Source organism: Haliotis asinina, chromosome 2 (genome assembly GCF_037392515.1).
Source record: "Haliotis asinina isolate JCU_RB_2024 chromosome 2, JCU_Hal_asi_v2, whole genome shotgun sequence".
NCBI classification, from domain to species: Eukaryota; Metazoa; Mollusca; class Gastropoda; order Lepetellida; family Haliotidae; genus Haliotis; species Haliotis asinina.
In genome coordinates, this window is record NC_090281.1 from 98,102,791 (window position 1) to 98,118,520 (window position 15,730).

The window sequence follows — 15,730 nt, forward strand, 5'->3', positions numbered from 1 at the left end:
AGAATTTCATTAAGATCTAACTTGGTTAGGCAGTTGTATCATTGCCCAAACGTTACATCCGAAAACTAATCTGCCCTTTCAGGGCACATCAAAAACAACCCCACCCATTCCACTGACTGGCAACAGACTAGCATCCTGGCTACCAACGTTCACGATTGGCGCAAACGAAAACTACTAAACCCATCAACATCAGGAGATTAACCCTAGAGATTAATAGAGATCAAGGTGTATATCTCTCCAGTGCCTGGAACATCACAAAAGCCACCCCTGATGCCATTTAGTCAGCTGTATATCACTCTGTTGTGTTTACATCTCCCGATCGTCATTGTTTATATAACGTCTATTTCATCTACCTCATTGATTGTATACACATGCACATCTCAGGCTTCCTGTAAATCTAATTATCTGTATATGACCCTGCTGTGTACACACCTGTCAACTCGCTTCACTTAATCCCTGTTATCATTGTTCATATAACTGCATTTGATCTGTCCTCTGTGATTTGTTTGTATATACATGTACTTGTCTTCTTCCTGTAAGCACTGTTATATATATCATGTCTCGTACTCTCCTGTCTCTATCACCTGAAGAAGGGGCAAGAAATAGAACCGAGACGTCGTGTTAGACAATTAAAAGAAGTTGTCATCAGTATACTCGTCTTAATATATTCAGCAACTTCTAAATGCCTCTCTAGAATCCCAATACAATGACGGCGCAGACAAATGAAAACCAATGCCAATTAGAAACGCTGTTCAATGTTGAGACAATCAATGTTGAGACAACGAAGGCAACCATCTTGCTCCGATCCAGTACAAACCTCTAAACTCTGATAAGTCCTAATTAGGAGATTCTAAGTCCTAATTAGGAGATACTATGTACTAATTATAGATACTAAGTCCTAATTAGGAAATACTATGTACTAATTAGTAGATACTAAGTACTAATTAGGAGATATTAAGTCCTAATTAGGAGATATTAAATACTAATTAGGAAATATTAAGTCCTATTTAGGAGATAAAAAAAATCAGGCTGGGTCACTCGAACGTTTTCGTATGAGAGAGAGTCATACTGTTACAAACTGTTGTGAACTATGGTCGTCTCATAGTACGCCTTTTGTGTTGGTTTGCTGCCTTTTCCCCATATAAGCCATTTACAAGACAGAGATACCATTTCAGTGTTAGTTAAAATCACCAGTCACGATACACAGCTATCTAAATAAACATGGGCCAATAAGTTGTCACGCCATGTCGACCCGAGAAAGACGCCCTACACCTATTGATATGACTTGAACTGTTGGTTTCCAGGAATTATGCATTGTTCACTCAAAGCTTATTGACCTAAAATACTCGTAACTGGTTATATGTTGCCTGTCACAATGCATAGAGAGGTGTGTTGATCTATTGAGAACTATAATTTTATAGTAACTCCAGTGTACTTAACATAGAGAATGCTTGCAGTATTCCTTATACTGGCAACGAAGTTGGTCTTCACACAAACTAATTTCCAAACACTTATGTGACTGGTGTTCATAATCATAATCATCATTATCTTCATCTTCATCATCATCATCATCGTTATTATGTATGAAGACCACAGGCCCGTATGCATATTAATACACATATTCTACACAGGTATGTAAATATGAACGAAACGAGGAAACAATTTCTCAAACCTTTCAGCGTTTACCTGTCTACCTGCGTAGAATATTTTACAGCCCCAGTGAAAGATATCAGTAACATATGCATGTATTGCTGTACTGGAATCTTTTCGAATTTCAATGCCTATTTCTATTTTTCTAAGGTTTTTGTTATTTTCTATGCATTATGGATAAAACGAGCCAGATCGTTTATGTCTTCTGTTTGTTTTGTTAAAGGATATTTCTAAACAATATCATATCAACTTTCAAAATCGTAGGCAAAAATGTACCCCGAAGTTCTTTAAAAGCTGGACATTTCAACAAAAAGTGATATTCATCTTTTAATTCTACTTTACATACAGGACATTTCTTTGCGACCCGTCAAGACTTTGCCACATTCCTATGTTATTCTTTAAACGTAAGACACCAGATGTGCATTTGACCAGTATTTTACTTGGTTAATATTCAGATTCTGTAAACAGATACCCCTCTTTCTCAAGAAAACTGTCATATGTTTTATATAACTTATAACGTGAGCTGTGAGTAGGTGTACAATTTTGGTCCAGTGTTGATCAAGCGTGCTTCAGAAATGAAACGTGTTACGGTTAAGAATTTCCCGTGACAAACTATGTAAGAAATCCCCTGTGAACCAGCAAAACAGAACAAAGACAAGTCGTTAACGTTCAAATTATGTATTGTTATGTAACGAGAGGAAGGTATACAAAGTCACAAGTCAATATAACAATGCAGATTTCAGGTACAATTCAAGAGAGACAAAATCTAAGTCAGTGGGTCACAAAATACAATATAGCAAATCCACCAGTCTTGGTGTGAGAGAGAATCAACTATGGCAGAATGTCAACACAGCGATCGGTGCGGCAGCAGATAATGTAGATTCAGGCATTGACAGGATTTCAAGTGTTGGCAGTAATGTAAACGAGTAGGAGTGTCACCCTCAACACGGCAACCAGCCCTTATTTATATTTACAAAGTCATTTCCCGAAAGTTCGGGCACACACGAACATCGTCAACACTGTAGAATGCACCCGAATAAGTCTGCCAGAAGTAAACATCGAAAACTAGGAACAAATAAATTCCGGAAAACAAGAATTATAAAAGTGTTGACCAGCTAATAAAACGAAATGTGACCCATCATATTTGATATTCAAAACACTAGACATTGTGACCCAATAATAATTATTACTGAATCGTTCGAATTAATATAAACTGTAAACTGTCCTTTTTCTCCATATGCTAATGCATATGGTGTCTGTGTCTTTGAAACTATTTTACTTGCTTATAAGTAATTGTTTTCAATGCTGACATATCATTTAACCCCCAAAACCTCTACCCGTGCAAATATATTGGTTGAATTTATAAAAAAAAATACTTTCAGTGTATTGGTCTTAATTTCCTTAAATTTATAGTTGATTCCATGAAAGCCTTCTTACTACGAGCTACAAGTTAAGATTACAGTTACACGTGATCACAAAACCTGGACATCAGTAGCTGTTTACAGTTTCAATGTTTCTCACTTTACAAAGTCAGTTTTCATTAACCTCTAATGTCCCACCTTTCCAAAAAAGTAGAACTTTCTGTTTATCTAAATTTACAGCTAAACCCTACTTATCTGTATACGGTTTTTAAGTGTCTCGCTGGCACTGAAGACCACAAATAGTATCTGACACAAGAGTTGCATCATCCACAAATAGCAACGGTAGAATTTCAAGTACATCTGTAAACAATTGGACCGTAAATGTTCGCCGTAATTTTAGATTTTTCTCGAAGATACTGGTAAACACATATAAGAAGATCCACGACCTGACAAATGACCCCAATTTGCATACTTGGGAACGCCCCACAGAACGATCCAGTTGAAACAAGAGGGAGACAGGTTCAAACTAAAAGTGGTTCAACTTCTTTATTATACAAGGTCACAATGTTTCGAGACTGATTCTAGTCTCTTCTTCAGGTGAAGTTGATTCCATGAAAGCCTTTCCTAAATGCCTTTGAAGCAACTTAGGGAGACAGGTTGTCTGATAAATATCGAGAAGTTCATTTTCCTCGTGCGTTTCAGGCATGAATTGTTATAGCACACTCGATTTGGGAACAGGTACAATCCCAACGAACTGAATCAACACAATATTCTGAGCAAATATGTTTAGGACCACCGATCCTTTTCACGAAGCAAATGACATTTTCCTGGGTTTTTTAAATATATTGTTGAATATCTAAAATGCTTGTCAATGCCAAAATCATCTATTTGTCTTCGTCTTAACTAAAGGTTAGCGTGGAATATCAGTATCTTATGCCTGAAATTGCAGTCTTATCATTCGAAGGAATATGCGGTGTTGATTTCATGTCACGGTTAGCATGTATTGCACGTGCATAATCGTCAAGCTACCTGTAGCAGCCAAATGTACTCGCCCAATTCGTTGTACCGCCCCTCTTGTCACAAATGCGTTTAGTGCGCAGGATCATCTAATATGTGTCTAGCAGTAGCATACAATGTGAAGATTTGGTCAACAACTGAATACCATTCCGAAACCAACTTGAGTTTCAGAAACTTTATCCATAACATTTGCCCATTTTGTTAGTCTTTCATTTAAAGCACGAGTATATATTTTCCTGAGTGAGATGAGAGAAGATATCTATACAAGTGAACATTTATTAAGCACTACCCATTTTCATGCTATAAGATTGTGTTTAACACAACACACTGGTCATTCATGATATGGAAACCAAAGACATGGTTATAATTTCGTTACCATCTAACCTATCAACTACCAACACTGCTGCTATTTTCGTCTGTAATTTTTTGACGGCCATATAGAGGCACTAAAACGTTATCAATAATCATGTCCAAAACTATGCTCACACAGACAATGTCTGTGGTCCAACCTACACAAAGTTCTCAAAAAACGTTCACTGTTCAATTCTAAGCCAACAGTAATGGTGACATCAGGTTTGTTTTGGTTGTTTTGGTTGTTTTGGTTGTTTTGGTGTTTCTTCCCCTCGCACGGATAACTGCTGCAATCCTCCTCCTCATCCTGGAAATCAAACTCCGAATGCGCATCATTGGAATCCTCTGTCACTCCTCATGAAGAGCCTGGACTCATTCCTGTAGATTTTGAACAGGTGTACGCTACTTGAACTTAAGCCCAGATGGTCCCATAAATGCTCAGTTGGGTTGAGATCAGGGCTTCTCGCTGGCCAAGGTAATTTGTCAACTGCGTTGTTGTGCAAGTATGCGATAACAGCTTTGGAACGATGAGGCCTGGCATTATCGTCCATCAAAACTGACCGACTGGCGACGGGGTGGTTATAAAAAGGAGGGACAACAGCTGCTTCCAGTACTTCCTGTTGGTATCTCTGACCATTGAACGTCCCTTGAATGGTGGTAAGATTCAGCTTACAGTCATAGGAGATACACCCCCACATCATTACAGCGCTACGCCAAAGGGCTCAGCTGCATGGATCATCAGCCTCATTACTCCAAATTCGCCAACAGCCATCAGTAACAGAAGAAAACGGCTTTCATGGGACCAATGAATCCTGCGCCATGTCCTCATATTGTGGTTTTGCCAAACCTTGAGCCTTGCGTTTATCAGTGAGTAAGGGGCGTCTGATTGGACGACGTCCAGCGGACCTGAGCCTCCTTCAGATGCTGAGAGACGAACAACCACTCTCCATTGTTCTCTGAGATCTTCTGCATTGGTCATGGGCCTGCGTCTCACTAGGCGAACTAGGGCACGGTCATCACGGGGAGTGCTCTTTCTTATCCTTCCTGATCGTGGACGATCCATGACGTAACCAGTGGCCACATGTTTCCTTACAAGGCGACTAATGACAGTGTAATTGATTTTCAATCTGGACCCAATGCTACAACAGGACAAACCAGCTTCATGCATACCAATAATCTGCCATCTGGTATTTTCAGAAAGTCTAGTCGTCAGCATGTCGAAAAAAGTTACAGCATTGTTCACTTATTGATGCGTCGATAAGAAAGCAATGAGAATACTTCATTTCACCTTTTCATATCCCTCAGTCGCTTGTACCATGACAGAACTTCAGCATAAAACGCATGTATTTGAGTCAGCAAGTGAATGTCATGCTCACTGCATGTGTATTTAGATATAACTGGTTTAACTTCTCTGTTTTGATACCTTTTTGTTACAATCGACAATTATTTTTGGTGGTGCTTAATTAATGCTCTTGTGTATATATTTACATTACCGTTTTTGTGCAAAGGATCTATAACCGCTTTAGTCCACATCTGTGGAAAACAACCATTTAAAAATATCTTATTGAACACTGTAAAGGCAATTATTTTAGATTCGCTTATTTTGAGCATTTCTATAAGGACGTTATCAAAACCTGGAGAGTTATCATTTTTCACATGCTGAATAGTCTTGTGAAATTCTTCTTCCGCTGTAATGGATTCAGGTATCATCTTATCATCTTCACTCATTTCAACAGATTGGTCAAAATTGGGTAGTACCTCTGGTTATATCTCTCCTTCCCGTTCATAAAAGCGATCGTCCCACTTTTCATTAGTTGTATCATTCGCAGAGGATTTTATCTTTGAAATCTGTCTCAGCACCCTCCAAAATACAGAAGAATTGTATCTTGTTAGAACATACTATATATACTTGAATGTACTTGCACTCACGTCTTCAGTTACCTGTTTCCCACCTGTACCAGTGAATCTTACAACGAAGTTCGAGAAATGCAGCTGTCCTGGTGACTTTATAGTAAGTAGATCCCTCTGGGGGAGCGTATGCTACTAGAAGAAAAACATCACTATCTGTGTCAATAAGTCGCTTTTATGGTCGGATACAAACTGTATGATTAATGTCAGTAGCTTGTTAACTGTATGGTTTACATACAACACGTCGATCAGTGACCAGTCCTTAAGCATAAGCATAACCTGTAATAGGACGGCTATAGGGAACGCAATGTGCGCGAAATGTTGGCATTGTTGTTAATCATTGCTAACATGATGACTTTCCAAAAACGAATAAACTTGTTTCTCCTTTTTGTTGTTGTTGTTGTTGTTGTTGTTGTTGTTGTTGTTGTTGTTTCCTCGTTATTTATTTGTACTCCTTTAACCGTTACATATGAACGACTTGTCGTCAGCCTTAAGTGGAACACAAAATTAATTCATCAAAAAGTTAATGAATACCGTGCGATTAAAATTTGCCAGATGCTGTCGGCTTCTGGCCCTGCAACGAAACCGCCAGAGCACTGCAGAAGTGAATACTGGAAGTGACGTAATTTGTGTAACAAGATTTGCTGATTTTGCTGATTTCAAAGACATGCCAAATCTTTGCATTGTCTTCAATTCCTCCCAGGGGTCGGGTGATGGGGTCACCATGCACAAATTTCCACCAGACCCTCAGTTTGCGCTAAATGGGAAATGTTTATGAGTTCGAAGCAGTCGTTGTGGAAGTATATCGATCCCCACCTCGCATCCAAGATTGAAGATGCTGTTTAGATTTGTATTCATTCTAAGGATTGACAGTGTATTTCTTTCGTTGCATTGAGGTATGAAACTAAAAACCTATGTGTAAACTGTATGAATCCGCGTAGCGATGTGCAAACTGTATGAATCCGCGTAGCGGATTCTTACAAACGTTTGCACATCGGTTTTTAGTTTCATACCTCAATGCAACGAAAGAAATACACTGTCAATCCTTATAATTAAATTCAACAAAAAATACCCAAGCCTTTCAACAATATTTAAACACAATCAAATTCATCCAAACAGATATCTTTGTTACCCCGATTAACATTTTCGGTGTAAGAATTCGGTAATGGTGTGACATGACTCAGGTGACTAATTTACATAAAATGACATGCCTACCAAACCAATCAGCCAATCAGCATAGAGCACCCCCAAACAGCTGTCAATCAACCAAGCTAACATCGGGTGGCGAATCAGAGCAAAACAACACAACATGACGTGTTCCGGTAACGGCAAAGTTTCTAGTTCAAACATTTGAATTATTACCAGCGAACTGAAAGACACAGTTTGGAAAGTGAGAATTGGAAATGACGCCCGATGACATGAAGTTTGTGGAACTGAGGTTGTTAGTGGCAGCAGTATTTGCGCAAGTGTATTTGGGCTGTGATGTGACTGGGATTGCGATGCCATGAACTAATGTTCCAACGTGGGCATGCTCTTGCCGAGGCGTTACAATGGCGGAAAGCGTCTCGCTAATCCTTAGTTTTTGAATAGTCTTTGTGTGGCGACTATAACTGCGCACGGAACTTTCATTCCTATGGCCACTCATAAACATTATGTGACGAAGTTCAAAGCTGTGGATTGCTGTGGCGCGAAGGCAATGAGCAGTGTATGACTTACTACAATGGGCATATGTCAGACATGAAACGAGTGAACTAGTATTTCTTGACTGGGGTTGCTGTATACTAAATGTGTCTGGGGAACAAAGTGCATCTTTATTACAGTGCGAAAAAAGTGATCCGGCATTTGGGTCACTTCTATCAAGGGGCTGGCGAAGTGCATGGACGGGACATTGGTTTATGTCATTCGTTGCGTACATTCGTTTGTCGCTTTGCGCTTCATCGCTGCTGAGACCACCCTGGATGTTTTGGGGTTTTTTTTGTTTCGTTTCATGGGACAGTATGACATATTCAACATTGCTATCATCTACCGCAAATTCAAAGGATGTGGGTGTGAACTGCTGGTGAAATTCAAGACCACGACTTACAAAATGGATGGCCAAGTCGTAACACACTTTGTACCGGAGGATAACAGGATTGGATGCCGAATGTAAATAAGTGCTAATTTCCATCAGATCACTTGTTTCAATAATTGATTTATGTTGTGTGGGACGTGACAAGCCATGTTGTACATTGTACTTTAATTTAGCATCAAACATATCATTTGCGGACTTAAAGTGCTTATATCTCTCCCGATGTCATTTAAGTGTCTTTTCAGGGCAGAACGAACAATTTTTAAAGTGTTCTTGTGATACTCGGCAGCATGTGCAGTCGGCATATTTTGACATCTTGTTTCCTGGTTTTTAGGCCGTGCCTCAGTGTAGAAAACTCTCAACTTTGTGTTAAGTTCCTCTGGTGTAATTGTTGAAAAATCCACAGTCCTCCCCTCTCTCTCGAACGACCAATCTAAATAAACAGAATTAAAGCAATATCTAGAAACCTGACTATGACAGACCCATCTATGTAAACTTTGAACTAGGTAACTTTATAGCAAATCATTTTTCTCGGTTAGATCTACATAACTTTATCTCATTCGGATAATTGTTCCATTTTCAAAACAAACAATCAGCTTTGTGTTGATGAACTGTGTTTCGTTTTGAGAAAATATACGTAGGATGGAATTTGAAAATAATATTCATATGAATCGTGTATATCTACCTTGGAATAGTTTCACACATCATTTTGTGTTTCTCTTTATGGATGTTGCTTGTCTGTAGTCGTCCATTCGAAGTAAATCATTGTTTGATAAACGTTTGAAACGATGTATTTGGGATGGCTTATCATCGTCCTGCATTGCACTCTTCATCTCGTGATTTGCCGATGTATTTGTAGATCTGGTTGATGATCTTTTCTCTAACAAACTTTCAATTTCTTCCAGGTCTAAATCATCCGGAAAATCATCCATGCTAAGAGTTGCAACGTTTCCGGTAGATTGATCTTCGAAAATCGACTCGAGGTGTTTGTTTATGTTGACCACAATGTATCACTTCAATGTTTACCCAAAGTTCATTAAGGTACCCGAGTGCAAGGGAATTCCCTCGCTGTGTAAAGGTATTCCCCGACATTCCTCAGGTCCGAAAGTAGTCCGGTTCGGTGGGCGTGGCTTATTTTCTAGATTCATCGGGAAATGAACTCAAAAGAAATGTTCCCAGTTAACCAATCAGATTGCCAGAATTTTAATGAACACAACAAAAATTTAATTATTGAGTTAAAAACTCAAAACTACTTACCAGTTTTAGTAAACGATGGATGACCAAAGGGATTTTGCAAGACACAAATTGTAGCACAACGATTTCTTCTGAAAGGGGGAACATGTCGAAAGGGCCAAAGGACAAAAGGGGCAAGTGAAAAGGACCATAGACTAAAGTCCAAAAGGGCCAAACATGTTTATTTCATGAATACAGTAAACCATACAACTGTCTAATTAATGATTAGAAGAAGTTTCATGACAGTCATTGGTGACAATTACCCCAGTCAGTAAACAGGAATATTGTTTTGATTAATTGAGAACGGTTTCATGATTCAGAATGCAAAAGGAGACGAACAGTTCAACCTCAATTCAAATTGGTAGCCATGCCTGTAAAGTGGGTGGCTTGTGAAAGCTAGGAAGAATCAAGATGCCCTGGAGTGTGACATGTGTAGGAGATGGACCCAACATGACTGAGAGAAATACCTCGGTCTTTCATAAACGGCTGAATTTATGATGATGACAGTATATATTACTGCTATTATAACTACATATTGATTCAAACATATTAATACATAAATCACACCTGTGTCAATAATATTGTAAGCGGTATTATATTGACACCCATCTCACTTCCAGGAGTGAAATTGTTATGTTATAAGCTATGTCATGATTGTCCATCAGTCAAATTCATATTTTAAGTAGCATACATAATGGGTGCACGTGACCAGGTCCCGTATTCCATGTTCCCATTGTGTATACTACTTACTACAAGGTGCATGTAAAATTTGAGTAAAACTGGAGGAATGGTTTTGAAGATACTATCTGAAGCGAGCACGGAGTCTGTCTGTTAAAAGGCAAAATGTTCAATATTTTGTCGTAATTAAGTCTTAATTAGTTGAAAGAAGTCATCAAGAGTATCCTCTATGCTGTTTCACTATAGCATAACCATCCGCGAGGTACATGCAAAAGTTCACGAAAGTCGGTGGAAGAGTTTAGGAAATAATCACTATTCAGTGAGTTTGAGGTTGGTCTGACAAAAGGCTAACAATCCACATATTGTCGTCGAACTTGTTATATATTAGCAAGGTGAGAGCTGTTTTCAGCCAAGTTAAATGCAATGCTCAGCATTCTCCTGGTTGCTGTCTTGTTGGGACATGCTTGTACTGATGTGAGACTGATCTGATACATGAAGGATACGCATGTCTCGGTTGTCGTCACCTCGCTACGGTCACAGTACCTCTGAACGAACACTGTGGACAAGTATCAGTGCATGAGCTTGGTTATAATGATGCACGGCCGGCTCACTAGCGAGGCAATAGCTGTCTGAAGGCAAATGGAACGCAGTGAAATGTCTTGGCAGCAGTTGGCTCGATACGGTTTTAGGCTTGCTCTGAGCAAGAGCCGATGTGTGTGTGTCTCGGCTAATCATGTACGGCCTGCTAACTAGCAAGGCGATAACTGTCCAAAGGTGAATGAAACGCAGCTCTCGGCTGTGCTCCAGGGGGGTCAGGCTGACTTTGCTATGTTGATGTCCGTGAAGCTATTTATCATGAATCTTGATAGTAACTGTACATTCCCTTTTCCCAAATCGGAATATAACTGTCCAGTAGAACGCCCGTTCTACTAGTTCTACTAGATTTCAATGCTCATCCACGACGAGGTAGGGGCAGGTCAGGACCAAATTCATAATCCAGTTCAACTGATTTTGATGTTTTTTTAGGTGCACCCCCGGTATATTTTGATATTTGGTGTGGGCGATGCCTCCCCTAGATAGCATGGAATGTTTGGTAGCACTTGTGTAAAATTGGATACGTCATCGAATTCTTATGCCAACTGTATTTTGACCATCCAGTCAACTCGCTAGCAAATGATGTGCTTTATTCGGGATGACACTCACAAGCACACACATTTGTTGTCTGGGGACGTACAATGCGATGAAAATCACCTTTTTGAGGACTTTGAAGAAAGGGTGATATCGAGTAGCCAATCGATTTGGGGTGAAATCAAGGTCCATTTGTTGGCATTGGTTAGGACGTACTGGTACGACGTTTTTTTAGAGAGACCCAAGGTACTGACGTTGTCTAAATCGGCTAGATTGCCACCATATGCCGAGACCATCAAACATTTGTTGTTTTCACTGCAGACGAGATTGCACTGCATGTATTTTATGAGACATCCAGTCTCAACATCAGCTAAATCTCTAAGGTTACCTACACTACTGTCCACTTCCGCTCGTCTGTAAGTATTGCTTCTTGTTGGGGGCTGATGCTGGTGGAACTCACAGTCGGTGGCAAAACCAAACACTACTTGGGCAGTGAAGATCACACAGCACATACAATTCACATATTGCCCACCAAAGATATCAACAAGATGTATGCGAGATGCAAAGTCGAAAACCATAGGGTCAGTCCTGATGCAGATCTACTCTGCATCTTCCTTCCCATTCCGCCATGAAAAAGTGGGATAGGTTTGAAAGAGGAATCCTCGTGAGATCGAGGCTCATGTGGAGCAAGCACGTCGATGTTGTCATCTCGTGTTGAGCAAATTGCGGCTTTGTTGGTCAACATCTTGTCTAGGCTTGACGACGGCAACGACTATCTCCAGGAGGGTGTAGAAACCGAGGAGGAACAAGAAGAGATCCATTTTGATATCCAAAAGGTGGTGCAATCAATCCAAAGATGGGCCCACTTATTGATGGCCGCTGTGGTTCTCTGGAAGGTCATCCACGAGATCTGGAAGTACAGCACACCACCCACACACCAGTCAACAAAAGGTACATGAGAAGACAGCAAAACCCAAACCAGTTTCCACAGTCTACCACAGAGACTCCCACCATATGGAGAAGAGAAAAATGTGTGTACGCAATTGGAAATATTGTACTCCGTATACATTGTACATTTCGAGCATGCATTTTGTATACAACAGAGGTCAAGAGGAAATCCGCCTCACTTACCTTTTCGAGGCATTTGGCAAAGCAGAGGCTGCATACTGGAAAAAGTATTCTTCTGTGGACAAAAAGCTACAAGAAATGGTTGGAAAAGGTCCAATAGACCAACCAGCTCGTGTACTAGGGTACTTTGGCAAAGATACAGCAAAACAGTTTGCAAATCATAGCAGAATGTATATCATTGAGTGCATAGGAGGTATTTGGCAGTACATGTATTGAGGTATTTAGTACATGGCAGGACTATTTGATTCTAGCTGTATACTACAGACACTACCCTGTCTCTGGTTTGTTTGTTTGTTTGTTTGGGTATATTTTTTTTGTTTTGTTTTGGGGGAAGTCTTACAGAGCTTTCCATTTTCTTCTCTAGAAAGCATCCATATACTTCAACGACGACAAAGATAAGCAGCAGGAGGAAGAAGAAGGGAGCTATTTCAATATCCAGAGGATGGGGCGGATTGTGGAAGTGATGCAAAGATGGGTTTACACTTCGATGGCTGTCATGCTTTTGTGTAAGGTCATCCAATGAACAAACCCGGAACACCAGCCCATCAGTCATATGAATAGTAGGCGAGGAGATAGCAACGCCCAAACATGCAGCCAAACCTGGACTAGGTGAACTGTAGCTCGACTTCACGATTGTCTTTCCTTTTCCATATTGGGTGAGTGGCAGGTTTTGCCATGTCTGCACATGTACGGTCGGTCCACCCACCAGTTGGACCCATTCTATTCCGCCAGCATCTCGAACCATTTCTCAGATCTTGTAGCCATACACTGTAATCGTTTCTCCACCACCAGTCATCGGCAAATCGAGTAGCAGCAACAGACGGTTCTCCCCTTCGTGTACTGGCTACAGGTTTTTGCCTGTGTAGATTCCTTCTGGAGCATCTGCAGCTTTTCGGTGTTTGTTGCACAAAGGGGCTGCCACTTCCACGTCCTTGGGACCACTGTGGTTGGGCAACGGTGTATGCTGAATACTGTTCTGATATCCCTATTTGTTTTTCCATAGAACACATTTCTCTCTGTAGATGCAGTGGTCAGTGGTGCCGCACTTACATGTTGAGATGTCCGATTCAAAGACAGTGGGGAGTTCCGTTATGGTGGCAAGGCAGCCTGTGCATCGGTGGTTGTGTTTGTCCTTGGGTTCCAGACAGCTGTCATTGGTGTCACGTAAAAATTGGTTGAGTGGGTAAATGTAGCCGAAATCCAATGTTTTACAGCCTTCAAACTCACAAAATTACAACTCCAATAGTGCATATACTACTCACGCACTTGGGCAAACTGATCACCAAACAACCAGCGCCCAAGCTCGATTTCAACCCGCAAGACGTGGAAGCTGAACGGAAACATCTGCGGCATGCACATGATGTCCATCCCCGAAACTTAAATCAACTACACATGCTAAATGTGTGGCAAAGGCTATTATAACCGTTACAAGGCCCATGGTGAGGCCATTTCATCTACTTGATGAAAAGAGACTAACATAGAAGCAATGCCAAGCGTTCGACTATTAAATATGCTTGCCCAAAAATGCACAGTGATCATTTAGACTCGTTTGAGGAAACGTCAGCTGTTGAAGTTGCTCAACATTCCTCCTCACAAAACATACCAATGGTGAAAGCCAAGTCCCCGGAAGGCTGGAGGAACTGAAACCCAGTTCATGCAGAGGACGTCAAAGATCTCAAACCTCTGATCATCGACAAAATCAGAGAGGAACTGAACGATCTAGGAAGCCTCAAATTTCATATTATGGTGTTTATGTCGCTGGAAAAACAGCTGAAGTGAGACTGAATGTACAAACAAGAAGTCGCGACTCAACCCGAAACCGTCGAAGTATCCATCAACTACTCATTCACAAAAATACGAGAATCCCTGGAACGCTTCACACACAACAATGGGTTTTGCCATGAACACGGTCAACATGTCAATTTGCACGTAGCCACGTATGAACCCTTCATAGGAGGATCATACCTGGACCTGCCACCAAACTACCAAAGCAAGCCACGGTCAGTGTCAAAATCAAAGGCAGCAATTGCCAAAAGGTGGTGATCAGAACCTTCCTGTTTCTGACCAACTCACATTTGGACAGACTTTCAAGCTATCCCAGAGATGACGGGCTCGACGAATCCACTCCCACCCCCTAGATGCCCAAAATAAAGCAGAATGGCTGCATTGCCATCAACGTCTTCTGACACGAAGGGAACGAACGTGGATGACCATCAACATATTCATGATCCAGCGAGAAGACAAGCATCACTTTGCATGGATCACAAATTTCAACAGACGGTTTTATGACCAGTCGAACCACAAGGAAAAGAAACACTGTTGCGAGCAGTGCAAACCGACCTGCTGGAATCATACTGTGAGGATTGGCTGTCCAAATCAACATACCGGCCAAAAACCACGTATTGAAACTCGTCAACCACGGACATCAAGCCCTCAACAAAAACGTCGACACTGTTGCTCCATCCTTGGACAAAACTTTCCTGCATAAAATGCAGGAACACGAAGCTTGCCGATTCAGTTACACGGTCGTCCAACACTCCCGTCATCTACTGAGGTCCCGACGCAGTCAAAACATCTCTATTGTACTTGCAACTCAAAGACAGAAAAATCAGGGAAGAGTTGTCACATCCCGCTCACATGCACCTGACGACGAAGGCTAAACTCACTCACAAGATGAGTGCTCAAAACAGTATCGTCTGGATCATACCTTTACGTCTCTTGTTTTGCCCTGTTTAAAAAGATCAGCGTAGAACTGAAACTGTGGAGAAAGGCTTGCAAGGCAGGATTTCCATTACCTCCAAACGCTATGCCAAAGCCAAGAAGTATGTGGAAGGTCACGACCCTGGCAAACCGACCAATTATCTCCTCTATCTCCATGTCAACAACCTGTAGGGCTGGGCCATAAGTCTACAAGAGGATTGGAATGGGTCTCCTCACCCGAGTCGATCGACGTCACATGCGTCGCGCTGAATTCGAACAAAGGCTACTTGTTTGAAGTGGACCTGGAGTATCCCCCACTCCCCCTGCCCCAGCCCCCACCGAATTACATGACTCACACAAGAGCTATCCCCTGGCTTCTTAACGATTGTTGGTGGATCCAGACTGTTTGTTTGTCCAGCTGCCAACGAAACTCGCTGGGAAAGGATAAGACGATGACCATGAAACCAGAGGTACAAAATGAAATGCGTCCTTCACTTTTGCAACCTGC

The 15,730-nt window shown here is 41.1% G+C and overlaps 1 protein-coding gene and 1 pseudogene across 2 annotated transcripts in view; both read right to left on the reverse strand.

Annotated features, from left to right (window-relative positions):
• The window catches only part of LOC137274667 (sterile alpha motif domain-containing protein 9-like), a 45,797-nt gene that overhangs the window by 24,749 nt on the left and 5,318 nt on the right, over window positions 1–15,730 (reverse strand). The gene's annotated exons all lie outside the window — the stretch shown is intronic.
• On the reverse strand, window positions 8,222–13,890 carry LOC137272146 (uncharacterized; annotated as a pseudogene).